This window comes from Rana temporaria, assembly GCF_905171775.1.
Source record: "Rana temporaria chromosome 2 unlocalized genomic scaffold, aRanTem1.1 chr2h, whole genome shotgun sequence".
Classification (NCBI taxonomy): Eukaryota; Metazoa; Chordata; class Amphibia; order Anura; family Ranidae; genus Rana; species Rana temporaria.
The window spans coordinates 487189-493579 of record NW_024404413.1 but is presented as its reverse complement, the minus strand read 5'-3'; positions in this window follow the sequence as shown (position 1 = coordinate 493579).

Below are 6391 nucleotides of genomic sequence, written 5' to 3'. Positions count from 1 at the left end.
AACGGATCTCCGTCTTGTGCTTCACGTTAACGGATCTCCGCCTTGTGCTTCACATTAACGGATCTCCGCCTTGTACTTTACATGAACGGATCTCCGCCTTGTATTTCACGTTAACGGATCTCCGTCTTGTGCTTCACGTTAACGGATCTCCGCCTTGTGCTTCACATTAACGGATCTCCGCCTTGTACTTTACATGAACGGATCTCCGCCTTGTATTTCACGTTAAGTACAAGGCGGAGATCTGGTAACGTGAAGTACAAGGCGCGGCGATCCGTTCATGTGAAGCACAAGGCGGCGATCCGTTCATGTGAAGCACAAGGCGGCGATCCGTTCATGTGAAGCACAAGGCGGCGATCCGTTCATGTGAAGCACAAGGCGGAGATCCGTTCATGTGAAGCACAAGGTGGAGATCCGTTCATGTGAAGCACAAGACGGAGATCCGTTCATGTGAAGCACAAGACGGAGATCCGTTCATGTGAAGCACAAGGTGGAGATCCGTTCATGTGAAGTACAAGACGGAGATCCGTTAACGTGAAGCACAAGACGGAGATCCGTTAACGTGAAGCACAAGACGGAGATCCGTTAACGTGAAGCGCAAGACGGAGATCCGTTAACGTGAAGCGCAAGACGGAGATCCGTTAACGTGAAGCACAAGACGGAGATCCGTTAACGTGAAGCACAAGACGGAGATCCGTTAACGTGAAGCACAAGACGGAGATCCGTTAACGTGAAGCACAAGGCGGAGATCCGTTCATGTGAAGTACAAGGCGGAGATCTGGTAACGGGAAGTACAAGGCGCGGCGATCCGTTCATGTGAAGTACAAGGCGCGGCGATCCGTTCATGTGAAGTACAAGACGGAGATCCGTTAACGTGAAGCACAAGGCGGAGATCCGTTCATGTGAAGTACAAGGTGCGGCGATACGTTCATGTGAAGCACAAGATCTCCGTTCATGTGAAGCACAAGGCGGAGATCCGTTCATGTGAAGCACAAGGCGGAGATCCGTTCATGTGAAGCACAAGGCGGAGATCCGTTCATGTGAAGCACAAGGCGGAGATCGGTTCATGTGAAGCACAAGGCGGAGATCCGTTCATGTGAAGCACAAGGCGGAGATCCGTTCATGTGAAGAACAAGGCGGCGATCCGTTCATGTGAAGCACAAGGCGGAGATCTGTACATGTGAAGTACAAGGTGGAGATCCGTTCATGTGAAGTACAAGGCGGAGATCCGTTCATGTGAAGCACAAGGCGGAGATCTGTACATGTGAAGTACAAGGTGGAGATCCGTTCATGTGAAGTACAAGGCGGAGATCCGTTAACGTGAAGCACAAGGCGGAGATCCGTTCATGTGAAGCACAAGGCGGAGATCCGTTCATGTGAAGCACAAGGCGGAGATCCGTTAACGTGAAGCACAAGGCGGAGATCCGTTCATGTGAAGCACAAGGCGGAGATCCGTTCATGTGAAGCACAAGGCGGAGATCCATTAACGTGAAGCACAAGACGGAGATCCGTTAACGTGAAGCACAAGACGGAGATCCGTTAACGTGCAGCACAAGACGGAGATCCGTTAACGTGAAGCACAAGACGGAGATCCGTTAACGTGAAGCACAAGGCGGAGATCCGTTCATGTGAAGTACAAGGCGGAGATCTGGTAACGGGAAGTACAAGGCGCGGCGATCCGTTCATGTGAAGCACAAGGCGGAGATCCGTTAACGTGAAGCACAAGACGGAGATCCGTTAACGTGAAGCACAAGGCATAGATCCGTTAACGTGAAGCACAAGGCGGAGATCCGTTAACGTGAAGCACAAGACGGAGATCCGTTAATGTGAAGCGCAAGGCGGAGATCCGTTCATGTGAAGCGCAAGGCGGAGATCCGTTCATGTGAAGCGCAAGGCGGAGATCCGTTCATGTGAAGCGCAAGGCGGCGATCCGTTCATGTGAAGCCCAAGGCGGAGATCCGTTCATGTGAAGCCCAAGGCGGAGATCCGTTCATGTGAAGCCCAAGGCGGAGATCCGTTCATGTGAAGCGCAAGGCGGAGATCCGTTCATGTGAAGCGCAAGGCGGAGATCCGTACATGTGAAGCTCAAGGCGGAGATCCGTTCATGTGAAGCGCAAGGCGGAGATCCGTTCATGTGAAGCGCAAGGCAAAGATCCGTTCACGTGAAGCACAAGGCGGAGATCCGTTCATGTGAAGCACAAGGCGGAGATCCGTTCATGTGAAGCACAAGGCGGCGATCCGTTCATGTGAAGCACAAGGCGGCGATCCGTTCATGTGAAGCACAAGGCGGCGATCCGTTCATGTGAAGCACAAGGTGGCGATCCGTTCATGTGAAGCACAAGGCGGAGATCCGTTCATGAGAAGCACAAGGCGGAGATCCGTTCATGAGAAGCACAAGGCGGCGATCCGTTCATGTGAAGCACAAGGCGGCGATCCGTTCATGTGAAGCACAAGGTGGCGATCCGTTCATGTGAAGCACAAGGCGGAGATCCGTTCATGAGAAGCACAAGGCGGCGATCCGTTCATGTGAAGCACAAGGCGGCGATCCGTTCATGTGAAGCACAAGGCGGAGATCCGTTCATGAGAAGCACAAGGCGGAGATCCGTTCATGTGAAGCACAAGGCGGAGATCCGTTCATGTGAAGCACAAGGCGGCGATCCGTTCATGTGAAGCACAAGACGGAGATCCGTTCACGTGAAGCACAAGACGGAGATCCGTTAACGTGAAGCACAAGGCGGAGATCCGTTCATGTGAAATACAAGGCGGAGATCTGGTAACGGGAAGTACAAGGCGCGGCGATCCGTTCATGTGAAGCACAAGGCGGAGATCCGTTCATGTGAAGTACAAGGCGGAGATCCGGTAACGTGAAGCACAAGGCGGAGATCCGTTCATGTAAAGTACAAGGCGGAGATCTGGTAACGTGAAGCACAAGGCGGCGATCCGTTCATGTGAAGCACAAGGCGGCGATCCGTTCATGTGAAGCACAAGGCGGCGATCCGTTCACGTGAAGCACAAGGTGGAGATCCGTTCATGTGAAGCACAAGGTGGAGATCCGTTTATGTGAAGCACAAGGTGGAGATCCGTTCATTTGAAGCACAAGGTGGAGATCCGTTCATGTGAAGCACAAGGCGGCGATCCGTTTATGTGAAGCACAAGGTGGAGATCCGTTCATTTGAAGCACAAGACGGAGATCCGTTCATGTGAAGCACAAGGCGGAGATCCGTTCATGTGAAGCACAAGGTGGAGATCCGTTCATGTGAAGCACAAGGTGGAGATCCGTTCATGTGAAGTACAAGACGGAGATCCGTTAACGTGAAGCACAAGGCGGCGATCCGTTCATGTGAAGCACAAGGCGGCGATCCGTTCATGTGAAGCACAAGGCGGCGATCCGTTTATGTGAAGCACAAGGTGGAGATCCGTTCATTTGAAGCACAAGGTGGAGATCCGTTCATGTGAAGCACAAGACGGAGATCCGTTCATGTGAAGCACAAGGTGGAGATCCGTTCATGTGAAGCACAAGGTGGAGATCCGTTAACGTGAAGCACAAGGCGGAGATCCGTTCATGTGAAGTACAAGACCGAGATCTGGTAACGTGAAGTACAAGGCGCGGAGATCCGTTCATGTGAAGCACAAGGCGCGGCGATCCGTTCATGTGAAGCACAAGGCGGAGATCCGTTTATGTGAAGCACAAGGCGGAGATCCGTTCATGTGAAGCACAAGGCGGAGATCCGTTCATGTGAAGCACAAGGCGCGGCGATCCGTTCATGTGAAGCACAAGGCGGAGATCCGTTCATGTGAAGCACAAGGCGCGGAGATCCGTACATGTGAAGTACAAGGCAAAGATCCGTTCATGTGAAGCACAAGACGGAGATCCATTAACGTGAAGCACAAGACGGAAATCCGTTAACGTGAAGCACAAGACGGAGATCCGTTAACGTGAAGCACAAGACGGAGATCCGTTCATGTGAAGCACAAGACGGAGATCCGTTCATGTGAAGCACAAGGCGGAGATCCGTTCATGTGAAGCACAAGGCGGAGATCCGTTAACGTGAAGCACAAGACGGAGATCCGTTAACGTGAAGCACAAGGCGGAGATCCGTTCATGTGAAGTACAAGGCGGAGATCCGCTAACGTGAAGCATAAGGCGACAATCCTTTCATGTTGAGCACAAGGTGGCGATCCATTCATGTGAAGCACAAGGCTGAGATCCGTTCATGTGAAGCACAAGGCGGCGATCCGTTCATGTGAGACACAAGGTGACAATCCGTTTATGTGAAGAACAAGGCGGGAATCCGTTTATGTGAAGCACAAGGCAGTGATCCGTTCATGTGAAGCACAAGGCGGAGATCCATTCATGTGAAGTACAAGACGGAGATCCGGTAACGTGAAGCACAAGGCGGCGATCCGTTCATGTGAAACACAAGGCGGAGATCCGTTCATTTGAAGCATATGACGGTGATCCTTTCAGGGGTAACACAAGGCGGCAATACGTTCATGTGAAGCACAAGGTGGCGATCCGTTCATGTGAAGAACAAGGCGACAATCCGTCCTTGTGAAGCACAAGGCGGAGATCCGTTCATGTGAAGCACAAGGCGGAGATCCGTTCATGTGAAGCACAAGGCGGCGATCCGTTCATGTAAAGCACAAGGCGGCGATCCGCTAACGTGAAGCACAAGGCGACAATCCTTTCATGTTGAGCACAAGGCGACAATCCTTTCATGTTGAGCACAAGGTGGCGATCCATTCATGTGAAGCACAAGGCTGAGATCCGTTCATGTGAAGAACAAGGCGGAGATCCGTTCATGTGAAGCACAAGGCAGTGATCCGTTCATGTGAAGCACAAGGCAGCAATCCGTTCACGTGAAGCACAAGGCAGAGATCCGTTCATGTGAAGCACAAGGTGGAGATCCGGTAACGTGAAGCACAAGGCGGAGATCCGTTCATGTGAAGCACAAGGTGGAGATCCAGTAACGTGAAGCACAAGGCAGAGATCCGTTCATGTGAAGTACAAGGAGGAGATCTGGTAACGTGAAGCACAAGGCGGCGATCCGTTCATGTGAAACACAAGGTGGAGATCCGGTAACGTGAAGCACAAGGTGGAGATCCGTTCATGTGAAGTACAAGGAGGAGATCTGGTAACGTGAAGCACAAGGCGGCGATCCGTTCATGTGAAACACAAGGTGGAGATCCGGTAACGTGAAGCACAAGGCGGCGATCCGTTCATGTGAAACACAAGGTGGAGATCCGGTAACGTGAAGCACAAGGCGGAGATCCGTTCATGTGAAGCACAAGGTGGAGATCCGGTAACGTGAAGCACAAGGCGGCGATCCGTTCATGTGAAGAACAAGGTGGCGATCCGTTCATGTGAAGCACAAGGTGGCGATCCATTTATGTGAAGCACAAGGCGGCGATCCGTTCATGTGAAGCACAAGGTGGCGATCCATTTATGTGATGCACAAGGTGGCGATCCGTTCATGTGAAGCACAAGGTGGCGATCCATTTATGTGAAGAACAAGGTGGCGATCCGTTCATGTGAAGAACAAGGCGGCGATCCGTTCATGTGAAGCACAAAGCGGCGATCCGTTCATGTGAAGCACAAGGCGGCGATCCGTTCATGTGAAGCACAAGGTGGCGATCCATTTATGTGATGCACAAGGTGGCGATCCGTTCATGTGAAGCACAAGGCTGAGATCCGTTCATGTGAAGCACAAGGCGGCGATCCGTTCATGTGAGACACAAGGCGGAGATCCGTTCATGTGAAGCACAAGGTGGCGATCCATTTATGTGATGCACAAGGTGGCGATCCGTTCATGTGAAGCACAAGGTGGCGATCCGTTCATGTGAAGCATATGACGGTGATCCTTTCAGGGGAAACACAAGGCGGGGATCCGTTCATGTGAAGCAAAAGGCGGCGATCCGGTAATGTTAAACACTGCTTAAATTTTTTTTTCTTTATTGTGATTTTACACTGCCTATTTATTGTTTATTGTGGTTTTGCACTTCCTTTTTTATTTTGTATTATTTTGCTTTACGCTCTTTGGAAGATAAAACATATGAAAAGCCATCCAGTTCTAATTGCAGCCTGTGTCCCCATTAGGGTAGTTGGCTCTCCCATTGTATTGAGTATTATTGCAGCTGGACTGTTTAATCTTCTGGGATTGTTAATTTCCCGGGAGTGTGCGATGATTTCTTTGAAAACATAATTAATCTAGCGGGGGGGGGAGGGGGAGGTCACTTGGGTCAGCGGACATCTTTATATACATCTGCCGGGTTTCTGGATCTCCTATCACCTGTGCGGAGAGGAGAGAGGCGGTGAGTGTTATATATTATTATTATTTTATATATATTTTGGTATAGATAGTATAGATAGTGCCGACATCTGTCTATAAATTAG